General features: G+C 41.1%; 1 long non-coding RNA gene and 1 other non-coding gene across 4 annotated transcripts; one reads left to right on the top strand and one right to left on the bottom strand.

Annotated features, from left to right (window-relative positions):
* The first annotated feature begins 3387 nt into the window (after nucleotides 1-3387).
* LOC132650573 (uncharacterized) lies at nucleotides 3388-18263 on the top strand. 3 transcript variants are annotated; one of them, XR_009588870.1, is made up of 5 exons: nucleotides 3388-3402; nucleotides 3926-4099; nucleotides 11471-11927; nucleotides 12871-12964; nucleotides 16549-18263. It is a non-coding gene; the product is annotated as an uncharacterized LOC132650573 (long non-coding RNA). The 3 variants fall into 3 exon arrangements; XR_009588869.1 differs by lacking the exon at nucleotides 3388-3402 and having other exon boundaries at nucleotides 3627-4099; nucleotides 16643-18263; XR_009588868.1 differs by lacking the exon at nucleotides 3388-3402 and having other exon boundaries at nucleotides 3627-4099.
* A 4092-nt stretch (nucleotides 18264-22355) lies between these two features.
* Nucleotides 22356-22467, bottom strand: LOC132650574 (U6 spliceosomal RNA). Its single transcript, XR_009588871.1, has one exon. It is a non-coding gene; the product is annotated as a U6 spliceosomal RNA (small nuclear RNA).
* Between the last annotated feature and the right edge of the window lie 1253 nt (nucleotides 22468-23720).

Genomic DNA, 23720 nt, shown 5'->3' with positions numbered 1-23720 from the left:
AGATGGGAACAAATACAGAGACCCAAAACCAATTGATTCACAGTGAGAGGCCTTAGACCATTCCACCCTAAATGAGATGTCTCCAGCAATTCCTTCTCAAGGGCTCAAGGAACTCTGTTTGCAGAGTGTAAGCACCAGAGGGGATGAAGGACACGAGGGTAACAAGGTTTTTTAAACACAACGGGACCAACATACATATGAATGCACCCTGACTCACAAGCTAGCTTTCTATCACATTCCCCTGTTGGGGCTACCTTGCCGTGCCACAGGGGAAGAGGATGCACTGAGTCCTGATGCGACTTGATATGGTGGCATGGGTGGGTGGACACAGGGGAGGGGTGATCCCCTTCTCTGAGGAGCCAGGTGAGGGGTGATAGGGGAAACAGGGAGTGTAGAACCAGGAGGAGAGAAGGGAGGGGTCTATGACAGGGATGTACAATAAATCAGTAAAAATTTAAAAAAATAAAATAATAATAAATGATGGGGCTGGAGAGACATCACATAGCTTAAGAGTGCAGGCTTCTCTTCCAAAGGTCCTGAGTTTGATTTTCAGCACCCATGTGGTGGCTCACAAACATCTATAGTGAGATCTGGCACCCTTTTCTGGTATGCAGGCAGAATACTCTACAAATAATAAATTTTCAAAGAAAAAAATAATACACTATGGATCATCAATAAAGTTCCCCTCCCTCCAAAAAGAACACTCACTACCTCTTTAAATTATACTAATAATAAATTTTAAAGTTAGTTTTCTCCAAGGGGCCACAAACCAGACTAACCAGTTAGCCCCCTGAGCAGCAACAGATGGCAACAGAAAAAATCAAGGGCATATTTGTGGATTGTCAAGGCTACATGACAGAGTGACACATTTTAATATTTTATTAAAAGTGGGAGATATGTCATGCATATAAAGTTTGGAAATGTAAAAATGTGATAATTCCCCCCCCCACGCAAACAGATAAATGTATCATTTGCTTCATTGTTCTCACTTTAGCAGCCCAACCCTGGAACCCTAGCATTCAGAAGGCTGAGACAGGAGGATCACAAGTTCAAGGCTGGCTTAAAAGCTGCTGTTTACTCATCCATCCAGTTTGATCAGCTAAGGCAGCTTACAGCTTCCTAGTGGTCATAGGTAAGAAATAGTTATCATCCTGAAAACACAATGATAAATTTAATTCACCACATGGTGACGTGAGCTCTTGAGATGAACTCAGCAGTATTTGTTCAAACTTATGTGTGACCATAGTAAAGAATCATTAAGACATTTCTTAATGTCTTACACATTCATTTATGTTTAAGAAAATTTATGGAACATGAGCTAAAACAAAGTAGGACCAGGGTTGGGCTCATATGACAAGAACATTGGTTGTTCTTCCAAAGGTCCTGAGTTCAATTCCCAGCAACCACATGGTGGCTCACAACCATCTATAGTGAGATCTGGTGCCCTCTGGTGGCTTGCAGGTGTACATGTAGGCTGAACACTGTATAATGAATGAATGAATGAATGAATAAATAAATAAATAAATAAATAAATGGGTGGATAAATAAATAAATAAATCGGAAGAAAGGACGGAAGGAATGAAGAATGAATGAAATAATGATGGGACCACCAACAAATTAATACCATAAATTCCTTCTTAAAAATGTGTCTGGCAATGTGATCCTCCTGCCTCTGCCTACTGACTGCTTACCCTACAGGTATGTTCGCTCATACACCTAGCCTAGAAATTTCAGTTCAGATAACATAGTCTGAAGAAGAAGCCCACTTTTTTGTCAAATATCACCAAATAATATTGAAATATTGATGAGAAACAGCAATTGAAGCAGTTGAGGCAGGAACAAGCAGAATGCTGGAACATGCAAGATGCTGGAATAGACATGTTAAGGTCTCAGCATGCTGGAAAGAGGATTCTGTCAGGTTTGATCCAGCATCTCCAGTGCCCAGTCCTTTTGTTCTGAACACATATAATTTCTCACAAACATCATACAGTTCTAAAATTATGAATGTATGAAATGTGCAGGATGAAACTAGACTGTAAGCCAATTTTATTTACGCAAATTTAAATAATGGCATAATGAAATTTTTGAAGATATTATAGCCAAGGATTTATTGGCCATGTATGATTGATGTTTTGACTGGAGACATTATTTTTTATGTCTCAGTCAGGGTGAGAGTTGTTTCCATGTAAAGGGATCAGCAATATAAGTTACCATTATTATTGAACATACAATCATTATCACGTTGAAGTAAAAACAAGGTTGGATAAATCAAAGTATCTTTTTTGGAGTCTTGGGTAAGTGTTGCATTAGGCCAAGCTTCTACCTATCTCCTGAGAGGTCTCCCATTAGAGAGACAAGCTGGTTGCCTTGAGCAACAGAAAAGGCATGTTTTAGGTAAACTTTATATAAACTCCTTTTTAGTTTAGAGTTTAAGCAGACCCTAGGCATCTTGTACCTGTTTGAAGGTTTAGGCCTAGATTTTTATATACGTTGTAGCTATTTTTCCTGTCCCCCTTTTTATATAGAATGGGGAGTTATGCCTTAATAGCCAAACTTTATTTAAACTCCCTCTTACCTTTAGCATTTAAGCATACCCTAGGCATCTTGTACTTTGCTTTTACATTGGTTGTGGCTATTTTTTGGCTTGCCTTTTTTTTTTTTTACACGGGATGGGCCTTTGTATCCAAACTTTATATAAACTCCCTTTCACCTTTAGCATTTAAGGATATGCTAGGCATCTTGTACCTGGATTTTTGCATTTGTTTGGGCTACCTTTGGCCTGCCCCTTTTTGATAAGGAAGGAAGGAAGGAGGGAGGAAGGAAGGAAGGAAGGAAGGAAGGAAGGAAGGAGGGAGGGAGGGAGGGAGGGAGGGAAGGAAGGAAGGAAGGAGGGAGGGAAGGAAGGGAGGAGGGAGGGAATGAAGAAGAAGAGGAGTGAGGGAGGAAGGGAGGAAGGAAAGAAGAAGGAAGGGAAGGAAAGTGGGAATGAGGGAGGGAAAGAAGAAGGAAGGGAAAGGGAAGGGAGAGAAAGAAGTTGGGGAGGAAGGAGGGAGAGAAGGAAGGAAAGAAAGAGAGAAAGAATTCCCAGGCTGCCGCATTGCTTGTGAGTTATTTCGAGACAGGGTCTCTCCGTGTGGCCCGGCCAAGTCCCGGATTCGCTCTGTGAACCATCGTTCTGGCTTCCCAGAGCTCCAGAACGCTGCAGGAACCGAATCACTGCCCTCCTCTCCCCTCCCCTCTCCTCCCTCCCCTAGCCGGCAGCCCCCACCGGGTTTGGACTCACTTGGAGGTGTAGACGCATTCGAAGGCCAGCGTCCCGGTCCTCTGGAAGCTCCTGCCTTTGTGGGTCTTACTCTCGTGTTCCACCTTGTGGGTGAAGAACGCTGTGAGGGGGGCAGGGAGGTGAGGAGAGGGTCACAGTCAGACACTCCGGGGTGGAGGTGAGGACGGGGGCTCGGACCTTTCAACTGTCTCCCCAAGACTTTAAGATGCTTCCTGGATTCTGGAGGCCGAGGAGGAGGAGGAGGAGGAGAAAGAGTAGGAGGAGGAAGAAGGAGAATGAAGAGGAAGGAGGAGAAAGAGGAGGAGGAGGAGAAGGAAAAGGATGAATAGAAGGAGGAGAAGGATGAGAAGGAGGAAGAGGAGGAGAAAGAGGAGGAGGAGATGGAGAAGGAAAAGGAGGAAGAGAAGGAGGAGGGGGAGAAGGAGAAGGAGGAGGAGAAAGAGGAGAAGGAGGAGGAGAATGAAGGAGTGAATGAATGAATGAATGAATTAATGAATGAGTGCACAGAGGGCTGAAGGATTTGCACACAGGGTCAAGTCCATCGGTCATGTGGACGGAGCCCAGAGGGAAGGAGCTGATAACACATCATTATAACACATCATTATAACATACTAATAACATGTTTGCCATCCTCCCCGGCAGCGTCATGTGACCCAGGTCATAGGACAAGGACCCCCGTGTGACCCCTCAGGCAGGTTATCCAGAGGGATAGCACTTACCATCAGACCAACCTCCAGGAGGTGACATCTGAGGAGCTGGGAGGGACTGGCCTGGAAGGACATTCTTTGAGCTCCACAGCTCATTCCAGCACATCGGGTAATGTATTTAAATACATTCAAATTTATTTAAATATATGTGTATTTAAATATAATCAAACACATTCAAATATATTTAAATGAGCTTAAATGCTTGAGGTTCATGGACAATGAGAGACAGAGACAGAGAGACAGTGAGAGACAGAGACAAACAGAGAGAGACAGAGACACAGAGACAGAGACAGGGACAGAGACAGAGAGAGAGACTGACAGAGACCGAAACAGAGAGACAGAGACACAGAGACAGAGACAGAGATAGAGAGAGACAGAGACAGACAGAGAGACAGACACACAGAGAGACAGAGACAGAGATAGAGACACAGAGAGTCAGAGACAGACACATACAGAGACAGAGATGGAGACATGCAGAAAGAGAGAGACAGAGACACACACAGAGACACAGATGGAGACAGACAGAGAAAGAGACACAGACACAGATACACAGAGAGAGACAGACACAGAGATACAGAGATAGAGAGACTGAGAGAGATAGAGAGACAGGGACAGAGAGAGACAGAGACAGGGACAGAGAGAGACACAGAGAGAGAAAGACAGAGAGACAGAGAGACAGAGACAGAGACATAGACACAGAGAGACAGAGACAGACATACAGAGAGACAGAGTCAGGGACAGACAGACACAGAGAGACAGAGACAGAGAGAGACAGAGACACACACAGAGACAGAGATGGAGATATACAGAGAGAGACAGAGACAGAGAGACAGAGATACAGAGAGAGACAGAGACAGAGAGAGACAGAGACAGAGACAGAGATACAGAGACAGAGATACAGAGAGAGGCAGAGAGACAGGGACAGAGGCAGAGAGACAGGGACAGAGACAGAGAAAGACAGAGAGACTGAGAGAGACAGAGACAGAGAGACAGAGACAGAGACACAGAGAGACAGAGTCAGAGAGAAAGAGACAGAGAGACAGAGTCAGAGAGAAAGAGACAGAGATACAGAGAGAGGCAGAGAGGGAGACAGAGACAGAGAGACAGAGACATAGAGAGACACAGAGAGAGAGACAGAGACAGAGAGAGACACAGAGAGAGACACAGAGATACAGAGAGAGGCAGAGAGAGAGACAGAGACAGAGAGAGAGACAGAGACAAAGAGAGACACAGAGAGAGAGAGAGCCAAAGAGACAGAGATACAGAGAGACAGAGAGACAGGGACAGAGAGAGAGACAGAGACAGAGAGATTGAGACAGAGAGATACAGAGAAAGAGACAGAAACAGAGAGACACAGAGAGAGAGATAGAGACAGAGAAACAGAGACAAGGACAGACAGACACAGAGAGACAGACACAGAGAGAGACAAAGACGGAGGCAGAGACAGAGATAGAGAGAGACAGAGACAGACAGACAGAAAGACAGATACACAGAGAGACAGAGACAGAGATAGAGACAGAGACAGAGACACAGAGAGACAGAGACACAGACAGAGAGACAGAGAAAGACACAGAGAGAGTCAGAGACAGACAGAGACACCGAGAGATAGAGACACACACAGAGACAGAGATGGAGACATTCAGAAAGACAGACAGAGACACACACAGAGACACAGATGGAGACAAAGAGACAGAGACACAGACACAGATACATAGAGAGAGAGAGAGACAGAGACAGAGACAGAGAGACAGAGACAGAGACTGAGAGAGATAGAGAGACAGGGACAGAGAGAGACAGAGACAGGGACAGAGACACAGAGAGACACAGAAACAGAAAGACAGAGAGACAGAGACAGAGACAGACAGAGACATAGAGAGACACAGAGAGACAGAGACAGACATACAGAGAGACAGAGACAGGGACAGAGACAGACACAGAGAGATAGAGATAGAGAGAGACAGAGACAGACACAGAGAGACAGAGATAGAGAGAGACAGAGAGAGACAGAGACACACACAGAGACAGAGATGGAGATATACAGAGAGACAGAGACACAGAGAGACAGAGACAGAGAAACAGAGACAGAAAGAAAGAGACAGAGATACAGAGACAGAGATACAGAGAGAGGCAGAGACAGGGACAGAGACAGAGAAAGACAGAGACAGAGAGAGACAGGGACAGAGACATAGACAGAGATACTGAGAGACAGAGACAGAGACACAGAGAGACAGAGACAGACACATAGTCAGAGAGACAGAGTCAGAGAGAAAGAGACAGAGAGACAGACACAGAGAGAGACAGAGACAGAGAGGCATAGATAGGGATAGAGAGAGACAAAGACATTGACACAGAGAGACAGAGATAGAGACAGACTGAGACCGAAAGAGACAGAGAGATACAGAGACAAATACAGAGACAGGGATGGAGACCGACAGAGAGACAGAGACAGAGAGAGACACACACAGAGAGAGACAGAGAGACAGAGACAGAGATACAGAGAGAGACAGAGAGAGACAGAGACAGAGAGAGACACAGAGAGAGACAGACAGAGCCAAAGAGACAGATACAGAGAGAGACAGAGACAGGGACAGAGAGACAGAGACAGAGAGACTGAGACAGAGCTATATAAAGACAGAGAAAGAGACAGAGACAGAGAGACACACAGAGAGAGATAGAGACAGAGAAACAGAGACAAGGACAGACAGACACAGAGAGACAGACACAGAGACAGATACAGAGAGAGACAGAGAGAGCATGGTTGGAGGTGTGAGCATGCAGGGAGGTGTGATCATGCAGGGAGGTGTGAGCGTGCTTGTAGGTGTGAGTGTGGTAGGAGGTGTGAGCCTGCAGGGAAGTGTGAGGAACATGCAGGGAACTGTGAGGAGCATGCAGGGAGGTGTGAGCGTGCAGGGAAGTGTGAGCATGGTAGGAGGTATGTGCATGTGCGTGGTAAGAGGTGTGATCCTGGTATGAGTTGTGAGCGTGCAGGTAGGTGTGAGTGTGGTAAAAGGTGAGTGTGGTAGGAGGTGTGGGCGTGCAGGGAGGTGTGAGTGTGCAAGGAGGTGTGAGTGTGCAGGTAGGTGTGAGCATGCAGGTAGGTGTGAACGGTCCAGGAGTTATCATTTACCTCACCTTAAGGAAAGAATCAGCTATTCCACCCATAGCTATTGGACCCAATCCTGTCCTCACCCCTCCCGCACAGATAGAACCCAAGAAAAATGATTTTCCTGCACGGACAGAGCCTAAGCAAAATGTCCCTGCCTCCCCGACTCCTTCCTTTGCTGATAAGCCTATCCCCTCCTTGATTGAAGATGGGATTGATACACGCCATATTAATTTAGACCTTGTTAATCATACCTTTTTAGCCCTGAATCATACACACCCTGAACTTACTGAGTCCTGTTGGCTTTGGTATGATTCTGCCCCACCCTTTTATGAAGGCATTGCTGTCACTGAGGAAATCTTCTACTCCTCTGACCATTCTAAATGCAGATGGTCACAACAGGCTGAGGCTAGATTGACGGTGACTTCTGTTTCTGGCCTTGAGTTATGCATAGGCAACAGTATTCTTCAGAAACACAGACATCTTTGTAATGTAACCATTACACCATCAAACCACTTTCCCAATTATATCCTCCCAGGCAACGATAGCTGGTAGATTTGCAGTAATGTATATATACCCTGCATATATACCCCTCACCTCAAAAGCAATTTTACTACCTTCTGTGTCCTTGTCCAATTAATTCTCCGCCTGATTTATTATTCTGGGGAAGATTTTGCCCGGTTTTGGGACCCCATTAATGACCATGCATTGCTTAGAACAAAAAGAGAGGCCATAACAGCTATTACACTAATTGTCCTCCTCGGCCTCGGAGCTGTGGGTGCTGGGACGGGTATAATCTCTCTCCTTCTCTCCAACAAGCATTACTCTGACCTTTGCTGGACAATTGACAAGGATGTTGAGAGACTGGAGATTGGCATCACCAACTTGGAGAAATCCCTCGTCTCACTGTCTGAAGTTGTCCTACAAAATAGAAGAGGGCTAGACTTGCTTTTCCTTCAGAAAGGGGGACTCTGTGCTTCACTGAAGGAAGAGTGCTGCTTTTATGCAGATTATACTGGGATTGTAAGGGACAGCATGGATAAGATTAGGGAAGGCCTAGAAGAGAGAAAGAGACAGAGAGAACAAGAGGAGAGTTGGTTTTATAATTGGTTTTCAACCTCTCCCTGGCTCACCACCTTCCTTCCTTCAATTGTGGGACCCATGGTGGGTTTCCTTCTCCTCATATCTTTTGACCCATGGGCCATTAAAAGACTTACTAGCTTTGTAAAACAACAAATTGACTCCTTGGCATCTAAACCTATACAAGTTCATTATCACAGACTTGATTTGGCTGACAGAGGCTTAGCTGAGCCCAAGGAAGATTGCTGACAGTCTATCACATGGGTCTTGACTACTTGCATTTGGCTCTCATGAGAACAGCATACTCAGATAAATGCTTGCCTGATGTAGCCTGGGTACCTATAAGGGGTGCAAGACAAAGTACTGCAGGGGGAGGGCCCAATTGCCCCCTTCTGAGTCCCCTGAGAAGCAAACCTGATTGCATAGAGGTTGGTGTCTGATTACCCCTAACCACAACCTGCTGGGGATGCCCTCAGGTGTTGATGGGGTCTTCCTCTCCTCCCCAAAGAGACACCCGAAAAGGCTGCAAAATGCCTTGGGAGGATCAGGTCACTACTTCCCCCCTCTGGTTAATGCCCACCATCTGCAAAAGACCTCATGTTCAAAACCTACCTGCTAGCCTCTTAAATTGTTTAAGAAGGGAGGAGATGCTGGGAGCCAAAGCTATTTACTGAAGCCAAAGCCAATTAGTGAGCCAAAGCCATTTAGTGGAGCCAATGCCATTTAGTGGAAAAGTTACCAACAGCTGCACAAGGACCCTAGGTCATGGGTGATAGATTTATGTGAGAACACCTTGGAACATCCTTGAGATATCTTAAGGAAACATTCTTGAGGTATCTTGCAGGAGGTATCTCAAACCATAAAGCACTCTTGCTATCTTCTGCAGCAGTAAATTAGCCTTCCCCTTTTCCTGCCTTCTCCCTAAAGAGTTGTGTAAAATTTTCAAATAAACAAGGCTTTGATCAGACAAACAGACTTAGCCTCATTCTTTGTGTCTTTTTGTCTTACTTCATTCTTTCCAACACCCCCCCCCCATTTAGGAACCTGTTGAAGTCCCACGGGTTGGGACACTAAAGAGAAAGATTTTTATCATATGTAAACCAATCATCATCTTCATTGTTATATAGTTGAGAAATTAAACTCTCATGCCCTTTAAAAATTCTTATTACAAATTATTTTAACCATTGTATTTCCAGACTTGAAGCAACCATATATCTATTATTAGTAAAATGGTTTTTAAAAGAAGCACCATATTTGATAACCATATACATCCTTACTCTTATGCCTGAACCTCAAATACTATGCAACAATATGAAATATTAAACTAATTTTCAGTTATATTTATTAGAAAAAATAAATATGCTGAATATTCCATATATTCCGGAATATATATCTTAAAAACAAAATGAGCAAAGAAACCAAACAAGACAACAAAAAAAAGAAGAATTGGAAAATACTATAGTGCCATTAAAACAGTGCTCAAATTGGGGTGTCAGTTGGTGTTTTTGTTGAAGAATAATATAAAGGATCCTTATAGTAGTGGGAATGTCTTACTGTTCACTGTATAAAGACTTATATCCTGGTTCTTTGGTTGGAAAAGGCTGATGCTCATGAGATAATTTGCTGTAAGTTTAGTCTCAAGTATTGCAGTGATGGTAGGTAGTGTCACTTTTTAAGAGACAAGGTCTGTATTGAAGATATTCTGTCATTGGAAGCGCTACCATTTAGAGAGATTGATGTTTTACTGAAATTATTTGTAATCTTTGCATCAAGAGAGGAAGAGAGTAAGGAAATGTCTTATTCACTGTCTGGATTCTTCTCACATGTGCTTTCTCCTAAATGTCATATCCATGAGGTTATTTGCTATGAAATGACCTCTGCTGGTTATCATGTCCCCAAAAATAAATGGATAAGACTAGGCTATTTGTCCTTACAAAACAGTAAGCAACATAATATTGTCATTGGATGTCTGTTTTTGATAGTACACTGTAGTTTGGAGGTGCACATTACTGCTGATTTTAATCAATATCTAAAAATCATATGTATCATATTATATAGCTATCATATATATGTAAATGCTATGTAAAAACGTAAATTTAATAAAACACTTTTAGTGCAAAAATTGTTCAAAAGAACTTGTTGAATTTAAAAGTGTTAAGGAAATGAAATGCATATGTCACTTTGTCAGTTATGGCTTGAGCCTTGGAATGGTGACATCACAGTGGTTTCTCCCCTGATTACTACAGAATGTTTACACTTCAGTGGTTCATCTACAAACTGCTGTAGCCATTTTGGTTAGTACCAGGAAAGAAAAGGATAATTTTGTGCCCAGTGAAAGTTCTCTATTCCAGGCTCAACTGTAAAGGTATTTAAAATGACTATTATGATTCCCATGGTAGACTAATGGTTTCAGGAAATGTTCTGTCTTTATTTCTCTAGAACATGTGGACTAATTCTTAATAGTTGCTTCATGAAAAGTTACTTCTGATAACAACAGTCAATACCATTTTCCCCAGGAAACAAAGTTATCATGTCAGAGAGGTATGCTCTGAACTGTTTAAGAGATTGATATGTGCATATCTTCAAAATTATCTGCCCAGGTTATGAGAGATTAATTTCTGTTTCATCTAGTTGTTTTACCCAGTATGCCAACAAAGATTTCCTGGAAACTGCTCAGATTTTAGGCCAAAACCCAATAACTTTCTGGTTTCAAACATATGTTTCTCAATATGAAGCATTGATAAAGCTAAAGAAGGTGAACAGTTGGTCCCTTTTAGAACATTTCATCACTCCAGAAAAAAAAAAAAAAAAAAAAACACCTTCTCTACAATATATTAGCAACTGAACAAAATGGTTTATAAGCTTCATAGTAGCTTTTTGTAAGTCTTCTGTTGTGACCCGTAGCTGTCAGGAGTCACTTGCAGCCATGAATCTCATTCCTAACATCCATAAATCATGACCCACACTAAACTGTGCCCACTGACTCGTCCATGAGACCTGACCCCACTTGACAAGTGTGTCTGAATGACTATGCTATTGCCTAGTGGTGACCACGTCCAGAGTAGCCTCACAGTCTGTCAAGGGGGATATACAAGAAGACCCTCACTGTGGTCTAGAGTGAAGAAGATGACCATGTGTGGGAGTTAATTTATTGTTAGGGGTCCAGGTCCAGGCAGACTCAGACAGACTGCCACATTTTCCTGAGTTAAGTTTTGATAAATGACAAAGTATCTGTCATGGGTAGACAAAGACATTCTGTAAAGATCTGTGGTTGACACTACTTTGGCTTTATTTCAGGTATTCTTGGATGAGGAGAGCCTTGGTGAAAAGGATTTCATATCAATAAATTTGGTTGAATTTTTATGGAAAGGAAGAGCATTTGGTCTCACTTACATGACACAGTTGTTTATTGATTGCTGCACAGAATATGAACTCAAAGGAGGTCAAAATAGGCTGTGAATAAACTTTTACAAACATTCAAGTTGGAGAGGATACCAAAGTCCAGATGAAACAAAGCTGAGCCATCTACTGGTTGGAGCCCTGCCCCACCCATCTTCCCATTATATAACATTGAAGGCTGTGCTCACTACAGCACAGTTGGGCAGAAAGGAAGCCCTGCAAAAGGTAGCATGCAAAGCAGGAGGGAGAGCACATAGGAGTAATTTGCTGACAGACAAGCAAAGATGGATCTGATTTCAGCTTTCTCCCCGGAAACCTGGGTCCTCCTGGCAATCAGTCTCATGCTCCTCTACTGGTGAGTAACCTCCAAAGTTCCTCCCCAGACCATGTCCTAGTGATTGGGGTAATACTCAGACCTATTTTGTATGGAAGGTCACAACTGGTTTTGGAAGCTGGGGCTGGAAAGACAATGACTCAGTGACTAAGAGTACTGGCTGTTGTTTTAGAGGACCCAGGTCTGAACATCAACAAGGAGCTGGCTGTCACCACTAACTGTAGTTCCAGGGTATCCAACACCCTCCACAGGCACCAGAATAAAAATTTAAAAAGTAATAGCAGAAGTTGAAATAAAGTCTTGTATAAACATTATAAAATTTTGTGTTTTTATTCATTTTGGTTAGGGGCATCACTATTACAGTGTGTGTGTGTGTATGTGTATGTGTGTGTGTGTGTGTGTGTACATGCGTAGTTCAGAGGACAACTTTGCAGAATCAGTTCCCTCGTATTGTGTGCGTCCTGGAGATCCAACTCAGATTATCAATACTGGCAGCCAGTGTCTCTCCCTGTGGTGTCATCTTGAAGGTCCCAAATGAAATGACAACGGAATTAATTTTGCATTTTAATTTTTTAGTGGTATGAGTAATGAAGCCAGAGCCTATATCTAGTAGGCAATACCTTTACTACTGAACAATAGCTCCAGTGATACTACATCTCAAAGTTCATACTGATGTTATGCAGATATTCTGGGTATCTCTACCCTTCTTCTATTACCTCTTGGTGAGGTTTACTGATAAGGTTTACACCTGATACGGCCTGATTGACTTTTGTGTGAACCCTAGATCCACCAGAACTCAGTAGGCACAGAAATGAACAGTGTGATGCCATGCACACAGGTTCCTTCACCATTTCCTAAACTCTCTGGAAACTGGAGGGGCAGCCATGTTGATTTGTTTTATTGTTTTGGTTATGGTCATGTTTCTCTTGTGTGTGGTTACAAGACTCTCTCTTTCTCCTTATAGGTTTGGGACTCGTACACATGGAGTTTTTAAGAAACAGGGAATTCCTGGGCCCACACCTCTGGCCTTTTTAGGAACTGTACTGAATTACTACAAGGTGGGTATTGATTGAGCTTTTCATATGGTTTCTCTTGATTGCCAATTATGGCTCATTCTAATAAGTGCTCTTTGAGAGAAAACTTTGAGACTTCAGGCCTTCATACTGTGTGTTCTCATAGTTCTAGAGAATTTCTGTGTGTCTCCTAGGGCTCTATTGCCAAATTAACAATGTGAGTGTGTGTGTGTGTGTGTGTGTGTGTGTGTGTGAGAGAGAGAGAGAGAGAGAGAGAGAGAGAGAGAGAGAGAGAGAGAGAGAGAGAATGGTTATTATACTGTGTGTGCAGGCATCTTAGTCCTAGGGACAGAACTCAGGTTATCAGGCTTGGTGTCAAGTACTTCTCATTTGGAGCCATCTCTCTGGCCCTATTTATTGAGACTCAACTTCACAGTAAGTGAAGTGTTTAGGCTTAGATTTTTCAACAAACCTACTTTATTTAAGGTTCTTCAACACTTCTGGCTCTCTTCCACCCACTGACCAGAGGTAGGAAAAGAAAAGAAGGTTATTAGTAATAAGGGGTTGTAGACATTTTAGAAGTATTTCCTTGGAACAAGTCCACTCTTCATTGACCTGAACCCAGCAGTCCAGTCCAAAGGCCAACACCAAACTACAACACAGATCAGCATGATTCAGAAGATCATAGCAAGTCAGTGAGAGCTGCAAGCCTCATTTGGATTTCCCCAGGAAGTTCTCTGGAATGTTTGTCTCTGGGAAGTCAAGTGTTGAAGACAGAAGACCAGCAAAGTGCTGTAGAGAATGTTATCTCACTGTCTGTGGGCTTTTATATATCTCCTCTCCTCAGAGTTCACACACAGGTGTTTTCAGGTGGACAGTCATGCCCCTTGCATGAGACAGTTTGTAGCAAGACATCACATGCCCTCTCACAAGACAGCCTGTAGCAAAACATCACATGACACATCTGAATTTTCAAAAAACCCTGAAACTTCTACATCAGAAATGCCAGGATCTCCAGCTCATTCAGTCTTGATATTCTGACTTTGTGAACAATCAAAGAAGAGTTTGTTTTTTACCCAGTGTAGATTCTGAGAAGGTACTATTGCACTTATTTGGAAAAAATCTTGAAGGGGTTTTCAACTTCTAGGACACAGAAGTATGCACTAGATTTAAAATCTCCTCTTTGTACCAGGCTTATGTTCAACAATTTTTTTTCTTTTGGTTGACTATTTCTGAAGCATCCACTTATAACAGGCCAATATACACACTTTTGGGGAATTTTTCATATACTGGAGTTTTCTGCATAGTCATTGAACCTCTGAACTTATTTCTATGGTTCTAGCCCCAGCATTTACTATTCATGGCATGCTTAGGATCTTCTTGAGAACCAAAGTAACTAGAATATTTTGCTTCACTATGGGTTCTGGGTAATGATAGCTTCATATAGTAAGAAGATTTCATTGTGTATCTGTGTTTGGCTGTGTGCAGGTTTGTGCATGTGAGTGTAGTTCTTACAGGAGACATAAAAGGGTGCTTTGTTCCCTGGAGCCAGAGTTAGAGATGCATGTAAGAATCTGGAAATCAGTACTGGGAACACAGACCCTCTGCAGTGCTTTTAACTGATGAGCCATATCTCCAGCTTCCAATGACAAAATTTTAGCTTCTGTTTTGTTTTTGCAGTCCTGAGAATGATATCCAGGATCTTAAGTGTGCTAGGCAACGTGCTCTGTCTCTGAAATATAACTACAGCTGCTTCTCTTTTTTAAAATTTTTTATTAATTACATTTTATTCATTTTGTATCCCCCCATAGGCCCCTCCCTCCTCCCTCCTGATCCCACCTTCCCTCCTCTTTCTGCATGCATGCCACTCCCCAAGTCCACTGATAGGGGAGGTTCTCCTCTCCTTTCTGATCTTAGTCTATCAGTTCACATCAGAAGTGGCTGCATTGTCCTCTACTGTGGCCTGGTAAGGCTGCTCCCCCCCAGGGGGAAGTGATCAAAGAGCAGGCCAGTCAGATTATGTCAGAGGCAGTCCCTCTTCCCATTACTATGTAACCCACTTGGACACTGAACTGCCATGGGCTACATCTGTGCAGGGGTTCTAGGTTATCTCCATGAATAGTCCTTGGTTGGAGTATGAGTCTCTGGGAAGTTCCCTGTGTTCAAATTTTCTTGCTTCTCTTTCTTTAATGGCAGAATCTTATGCATGAGTCTGAGTTGCGAATATCTGAGACAGGATGATGGCTGTCAGTCACCTCAAATATTTAACTATAAAGTGAAATCTTTTTCTCCTATTCCTTTTAAAGATTCATTAAAGGCAAAACCACTAGAGAAAGAATGATTAAACAAAATTACTGGGAAATTAATGAAAATTCAATGTTCCATGCAGACTTTTATTAATTTTTAATTTATTTTTAATTGCAGTTTATTCACTTTATATCCCAGCTGTAGCCCCCTCTCCCATTTCCTCCCAGTCCCACCCTCCCTCCCTCTTCTTCTCCTATGCCCCTATCCCAGTCCAATGATAGGGGAGGTCCTCCTCCCTTTCCATCTGACCCTATTCTATCAGGTCTCATCAGGACTGGCTTCATTGTCTTCTTCTGTGGCCTCATAAGCTGCCTCCCCCTCAGGAGGAAGTGATCAAAGAGCCAGCCCATGAGTTCATGTCAGAGACACTCTCTGTTTTTATTACTGGGGAACCCTCTAGGACACTGAGCTGCCATGGGCTACATCTGCACAAGGGTTCTAGGTTATGTCCATGCATGGTCCTTGTTTGGAGTACCAGTCTCACAAAAGACCCCAGATCTTTTGGTTCTGTTGCTCTCCTTGTGGAGCTCCTGGCTCCTCCATGTCTTTGTATCTCCCCGTTCTTTCATAAGATTCCCTGTGCTCTGCCCAAAATTTGGCTATGATTCTCAGCATATGCTTTGATACCCTGCTGGGTAGAGTATCTCAGAGGCCCTCTTTGGTAGGCTCCTGTCATATTCCCTGTTTCCCCATCTTCTGATGTCTGTCCCATTTGTCTTCTGAATGAAAATTGAGCATCATATACAGGGTCGTCCTCTTTGATTAGCTTCCTTAGTTGTACAGACTTTAGTATGATTATCCTACATTATATGTGTAATACGCATTTATAAGTGAGTATATACCATGTAGACTTTAATTCTAGGTGGATAATTTGTGACTTACCTGTTCCATGGTCATTGTCCCAGATAGATGTTCCTGAACTCACATCAAAAGGACATGAGGCAAAGCTTGTGTTGCTGTTGGCTCAGGTTTCTTCTTAAGGTTCTATGCTTATCTTGTACATTCTTTAAAAATTTTCATTATCGTTTTCATCATCATCACCATCAAATTTATGTCCATGTGTGTATTGTATGTATCTTGTGTCTGTGTAGGTAATTGTGTCTATGAGTGTGCATGCAGAGGCTACAGAAAGATGTGCTGCTCTATCACTGTGTTTTCCCACTGAGACATCTTGCTGGTGATACTTCAATCATCTCTGAAGAACTTTTCTCTGTCAGAGACAATAAACCTGATTTCATGGGATTTGAGGTTTTTGTGCTCTGGCTGCACAAGAGTCAGTGCATACAGGACAATAATGGATTTCATACTGTTTGTCTCTTCAGGGTATTTGGAAATATGATGTAGAATGCTATAAAAAGTATGAAAAAATATGGGGGTGAGTATTCTGGAAAGTTCCATCAAGTCAACTCTTTTTAGGAGAAGGTGCCCTACTTATGCAAGGACAATACCAGCCCAGAACTGTAGTAATGGACATCTCTTTTGTGAAGGTACTTTCACATGTCAGTCATTAAATGTCACTGCTTATAGTCCTAATTAACTTGAGAACATTGCACACTGTTTTTTAAAGGGTTTTGATGTTTTATCCAGTGTCCTAACCTCTTCTGAAACTTCATTACATTTTCTGAATGTAATGAATTTTCATTACATGAAATACATTCAGTGCTCTGAAAATTTGTAATACTATCTCCTTGCCACATCCACTCACTTCTCTTTAGAAGCCCATACTTTCACTTTATTGTTGACTTTACATGTGCAGAAGTTTTATTTTTTAATGCTAGAGCATAAATCATTTGCCAAGGCCTTAGCTGTGTCATCCTATTATTGCTTTCAAAGACCATGTTAGAGACTTTGTTGTGATTGTTTATATTTTACTTCAAACCAAGGGGGACACATGCCATCAGGCACATATGTAGGTCAGATAACAATTGTGGAAGTAAGTTTTGTACCTTCAGGTGATTTAACTCAGTCCATCTGACTTGGTACAAGTCCTTTTTATCTGCTGAACAATCTCATCAGCACCAGCTAGGATTTTTATGACTGTACATCATTGTGTCCTGTTGAATTAAACTGACTTTGGAGAGACAATGTATTTAAAAACCACAACTTTCTTCCTCGAATCTCTGGCATTAAGGTTCTTTCTATAAAGCAGCCAAGCGAGTAAAAGCAGTTGTTTTCTGTCATTGATGCTGGAAGTTTAGTGAGAGCCTTGGAGCAAATGTCATCATGCTGTGAGACACAAACATGTGGGAAGAGGCTCTGGCTCTACCTGCCTCTTCATCTCTTCTTATCCATTCTTAGGAACCACAGGTCTGAACACAGGGCTCTACTAAGTTGATATAGCCCATAAAGACCATATCATTCAATGCAAACTGCAGGCTTTTCTGTCTGTCCAATGGCCCTGTATGAACTTCTCCTTGCAATATTATTGCTTGCTGGCAATTGATAGTGATTTTTCATTTTTCTCTGACCTAATAACTTCTCTCTCTCTCTCTCCAGTGTCTGTTGAGGACTAGTCATGTGTTATGTATTCAAATGCTATTTCAGTGCCTTGAGATCTGGTTACTGCCATGCCATGGATATTGTTATGATGTTTAACTATCTCCTGTAACCATGGGATGTGAAGGAATATTTTTCAATTATCTATTACTAGATGATTAGTATACCTATACCCGGGCAGGGCAGAAGGAGGTAGATGGGACTATGGTTCTTGGGCTTTGGGCACAGAAGAATGGTGGGTAGAAAGACAGGTACTGGAAGAGGTAGAGGAAGAAAGCAGAGAGCTATCACAGCTTAGCTTGAAAGAAGCATATGTTGGTATGGATGGAGGAAATTATACATATGAGAGAATATGCAAGTGTTTATGGAATTATGGGTGGAAGGCAGCCTGGGTTGGGGCTTGGAAGTAAAGGTTGTTTAGAAGGTTACTATCTACTTTGCCCCAGGTGATATAAGGCTATTCTAAAATCTATCAGTTGTCTGTGTCTTTTATTGACTGTGATAGTGGGTTAATAAATATTTTTAGACTAACCACAACAAAGGTCTCTTCATGTAGCCCTGGCTATCCTGAAACTCACTATGTAGACTAGGCTTTCTTTGAGTTTGGAGATCAGTCAGAGTCTCCCTTCTAAGTGCTGAGATTAGAGACATGTGCCTATATTTGTATAGGGTGCCTAGTTATGCATGGTCTTTCATTGGTGCTTCAGTCTCCACAAGATGCTCTCGACTCTGTTTAGCTGGCTCTCTTGGTCTTCTTGTGGAGTTCCTGTCCACTCCAGATACTTCTATCTCTGCACACAAAGACCCCACTTTTCCACAAGACTCCCTATGCCTTACCCAGGGTTTGGCTGTGAGTCTCAGCATCTGTTTCTATCTGCTGCTGGATGGAGACTCTCAGAGACAGCTATGCTGGGCATTTATTTGTGATCACAGCAAAGTATCATTGATAGTGTCAGGCATTGGTTGTAGATTCCCTCAATCTCTGCTCTATCTTTATCCTTGCACATCTTGTAGATAGAGTAAATTTGGAGTCAATGTTTTTGTGGGTTACTTGGTGTTCCCCTTTCAACAAGGGGTCCTATCTAGTAAGAGGGTGTCCTCTTCAGTCTCCATAACCCCTGCTGCTAGGTGTCTCAGCCAGATCATCCCCATATTCTCCCAGAAGCCTCTAGGTTGTCATAGGTCTCCTGCTTGTCAAAGAGATGTCCCCACTCTGTTTATTTTCTCTCTGTCCTCCTGCTTCTGCTCTCCCAAGGTCTGATCTCCACTTTCATTTCTCTCTATGCTCCCTCTCCTACCTTGTTCCTTTTCTTTAACCACTTCTGATATCTCTTCTATTTCCTTCTGAGTGTGATTTAAGCACCCTTCTTTGGGTCCTCCCTGTTACTTATCTCCTTTGGGTCTGTGAATTGTGGTATGGTTATGCTGTACTATATGGTTAATATCCACTTATAATTGAGTACACACCATGAGTGTCTTTCTGCTTCTCAGTTACTTCACTCAGGGTGACCTTTTCTAGTTCTACATTTTGCCTGCAAATTCCATAATACTCTTGTTTTTAATAGCCAAACAGTATTCTATTGTGTAAATGTACCACAGTTTCTTTATCCATTCTTCACTTGAGAGATATCTGGGTTGTCTCCAGATTCTGGCTATTAAGAATAAATCTGCTATGATCATAGTTGAACAGATGTCCTGATTGAATGGTAGAGCATGTTTTGGGTATCTACCTAGGAGTGGTATACCTGGATCTTGAGATAGAGCTATTCATGATTTTTTGAGAAACCTCCAGATTACTTTAAAAAAGGAATGTACAAGTTTACACTCCCACCAGCAATGGAGGAATATTAATATTAATATTATTTTACTATCAATATTTTATCAATTATTTATTAATAACTATCTTCATTAACAACATACTAATAAATAATTAATTATTAGTATTATTTAGTCATTAATAATTATATTTATTGATATATTATTAATGGACAATAAAATAAATAATTAATTATTAAAAAATATTGATGAAAGTTATTAATAAAATAAATAATTATTAATAAGAATGTTAATATGCATTAATATGGTGCATATTTATATGTATTTATATTATATATTTATATATAAATATATGTTATGAATAAATAATAAAATAAATAATTAATTTTTAAAAATGTTGATAAGAGTTATTAGTAAAAATAAATAATTATTAATAAAAATGTTAATATGCATTAATATAAAAATATATTTATATTATACATTTATATTATATATTTATATATAATATAAATATATGTTATCCATAATTAATAAAATAAAAATTAATTATTAATAAGACCGCCAATGAAAAGAATTATTAATAAAAATAAATGATTATTTATTAATAATTATATTTATTAATAATGCATATTAATAAATAATTACTTATTTATTGCAAATTTGTTGATGTTAATTTAATAATAATTTTTTATTTTAAATTATTATTAATTAATATTTTATATTAATTTTTTCTTTTTTATTTTTTTCATTGTTTTTATTTTATTATTATTTTTTTTATCAGTTACATTTTATTAACTCTGTATCCAGGCCGTGTCCCGATCTCTCATTCCCTCCCAGTCCCTCCCTCCCTCCCTCATCTCCACCATGCCCCTTTCCAAGTCCACTGATAGGGGGGACCTCCTCCCCATTCATCTGATCCTGTTTTATCAGGTATCTTCAGGACTGGCTGCAAAGTCCTCCTTTGTGGCCTAACAGGACTGCTCCTCCCTTCGGGGGTGGGGAGACCAAAGAGCCAGTCATTGAGTTCCTGTTAGAAATAGTCCTTGTTCCCCTCACTTTTGGAAACCAATTGGTTACTGAGCTACCACAGGCTACATCTGAGTGGAGGTTCTAGGTTATATCCATACATGGTCCTTGGTTGAATGTCAGTCTCAGAAAAGACCCTGTGCCCAGATATATTTGGTCCTTGTGGAGCTCCTATCCTTTCCCCATCAGACTAACTCCCCTTTTTTTCTTATGATTCCGTGTACTCTGCCAAAGGTTTGGTCATGAGTCTTTGCTTTGAAAACACTGCTAGTTAGAGTCTTTCAGATGCGCTCAGTAGACTCCTGTCATATGTTCAATGCACATCCGATCTGTCTTTCTAAACGAGGATTGATCATCTTATGCCATGTCTGCTCTCTTGATTATCTTTTTTAGGTGTATAGATTTCATTATGTTTATCATATCTTATAGGTCTATATAAGTGAGTATATCCCATGTTTGTCTTTCTCCTTCTGGGATATTTCACTCAGAATGATCTTTTCTAGATCCCACCATTTGCCTGCAAATTTCATGATTTCCTCCTTTTTGATTGCTGAGTAGTATTCTATTGTGTAAAAATACCACAATTTCTGTACCCATTCCTCTATTGATGGGCATCTGGGTTGTTTCCAGGTTCTGGCTATTACAAATAAAGCTGCTATAAACATGGTTAAGCAAGTATCCCATTTGTGTACTTGAGTGAACTTTGGGTATATACCTAGGAGTGGTATAGCTGGGTCTGGAGGAAGCACTATTCCTAATTGTCTTAGAAAGCGCCAGATAGCTTTCCAGAGTGGTTGTACCAGTTTACATTCCCACCAGCAGTGGAGGAGGGTTCCCCTTTCTCCACAACCTCTCCAGCATGTGTTGTTGCTTGAGTTTTTCATCTTGGCCATTCTGATGGGTGTAAGGTGATATCTCAGGGTCGTTTTGATTTGCATTTCCCTGATGGCTAATGAGGATGAGCATTTCTTTAAGTGTTTTTCTGCCATTCGATATTCCTCTGTCGAGAATTCTCTGTTTAGCTCTGTTCCCCATTTTTTAATTGGATTACTTGGTTTGCTGCTTTTCAGCTTCTTTAGTTCTTTGTATATACTGGATATTAGTCCTCTGTCAGATAAAGGTTTAGTGAAGATTCTTTCCCAATCTGTAGGCAGTCGTTTTGTTTTGATGACGGTATCCTTTGCTTTACAGAAACTTTTCAGTTTCATGAGGTCCCATTTATTGATTGTTGCTCTTAGAGCCTGTGCTGTTGGTGTTCTGTTCAGGAAGTTGTCTCCTGTGCCAATGAGTTCTAGGCTGTTCCCCACTTTTTTTTCCAATTGATTTAGGGTATCTGGTTTTATGTTGAGGTCCTTGATCCACTTTGACTTTAGTTTTGTGCAGGGTGATAAATATGGATCTATTTTCATTTTTCTGCATGTAGACATCCAGTTGGTCCAGCACCATTTGTTGAAGATGCTGTCTTTTTTCCATTGAATGGAATTGGCTTCTTTGTCGAATATCGAGTATTCATAGGTGTGTGGATTTATTTCTGGGTCTTCTATGCGGTTCCATTGATCCTCCTTTCTGTTTCTATGCCAATACCATGCAGTTTTTATTACTGTTGCCCTGTAGTACAGCCTGAGATCAGGGATGGAGATACCTCCAGATGATCTGTTGTTGTACAGGATCGTTTTGGAGATTCTGGGTTTTTTGTTTCTCCATATGAAGCTGAGAATCTTTTTTTCAAGGTCTGTAAAGAATTGAGTTGGTATTTTGATGGAAATTGCATTGAATCTGTAGATTGCTTTTGGCAGTATGGCCATTTTCACAATGTTAATCCTACCAATCCATGAGCACGGGAGATCTTTCCATCTTCTGATATCTTCTTCGATTGCGCAGGGGCCATGCTAATCTTCTCTGTATCGTTCCAATTTTAGTATATGTGCTGCCGAAGCGAGCACATGTTTTTTGATTTTCAATGGAAACATCTCATGAGTGAATCTCTTTATTTGCAGTTTGAGAGATCTAATTTGGTCCTTGAGCTTTTATGTTGACTTTTTCTCCAGTGATTGGTTACTCACTTTGATGACATTTTTGGCTGTAGATTTAACCTGGATTCTCTCACAACTCAGTACCCTGGTTATTTTCTTTCTCATTTATTGACTACTTTGCATAGTTTATTACTGTCAGCACTATGACAATACTTCTCCCATAATTCTTCAGCCTCCAACACAAACCTCCTTGAGAGTCTCACCAGTTGCCTGCACCACACAGCCCTTGGTCTGCACTCTTCGCCCTTTTGCCTAAAGCTGCTATGCATGACTAATTGTTGCTTCCTTCAGTGAAATCATTTAAGAGATAGACTCCATTCTTTCATAGTTTTGGCAATGCTGGTGTGGATAGATAAAAATTGAGAATCTAAGAGATTTAGAAGTTGTGCAGTTGCTCTGAGATGATACAGTACAAGCAAAGAGCATCAGTGAAGTTTTAGGTGTCATGGTGGCTTTCTTATGCTTTTAGGCTATGATGAATCTGTATAAAAATAGGACAGAATTTAAAATCATTTACAAAGAATACATCATCAAAAGATTATTAGTTTAGATTAAGAATCCTCAAGTTTGGTAAATGAAATCTATCAAGAAAACTGTCCATTTCATTTAGATTTTGAAATTAGTGTTGTGTAGGCTTCTGAAGTAAGACCTAATGATTCTTTGAATTTCCTCAGTGTCCCTTGTTATGTCCCCCTTTTCACTTCTGATTTTGCTGATTTGGATAGTTTCCCTCTGCCTTTTAGTTAGTTTGGTTAAGGGTTTGTCTATCTTGTTGATTTTCTCAAAGAACCACCTCTTGGTTTCATTGATTTTCTGAATTTTTTTCATATAATAAATAGTTTATTGCTACAAATATAGATAGCTGCATAAATATAAAGACCCAGATTGCATTATCAGTATTACAGAAAGATGAGGAACTCTGAGCCACTGTTAATATATTATGCTTTGGTATATATGTCTGTATCTACTGCCTATATACATCTGATTTTGTTTTTACTTATTACAGTTTATTCACTTTGTATCCCAGCTATGTCCCCCTCCCCCATCTCCTCCAAATACCACCTTCACTTCCTCTTCTACTCCCATGCCCCTCCCTCTGTCTACTGCTAGGGTTGGACCTCCAAGGCTTCCATCTGACTGAATCCTATCAGGTCTCATCAGGA

Source organism: Meriones unguiculatus (assembly GCF_030254825.1).
Source record: "Meriones unguiculatus strain TT.TT164.6M chromosome 13 unlocalized genomic scaffold, Bangor_MerUng_6.1 Chr13_unordered_Scaffold_115, whole genome shotgun sequence".
NCBI lineage: Eukaryota > Metazoa > Chordata > Mammalia > Rodentia > Muridae > Meriones > Meriones unguiculatus.
This window is presented reverse-complemented; position numbering and strand designations above follow the sequence as displayed.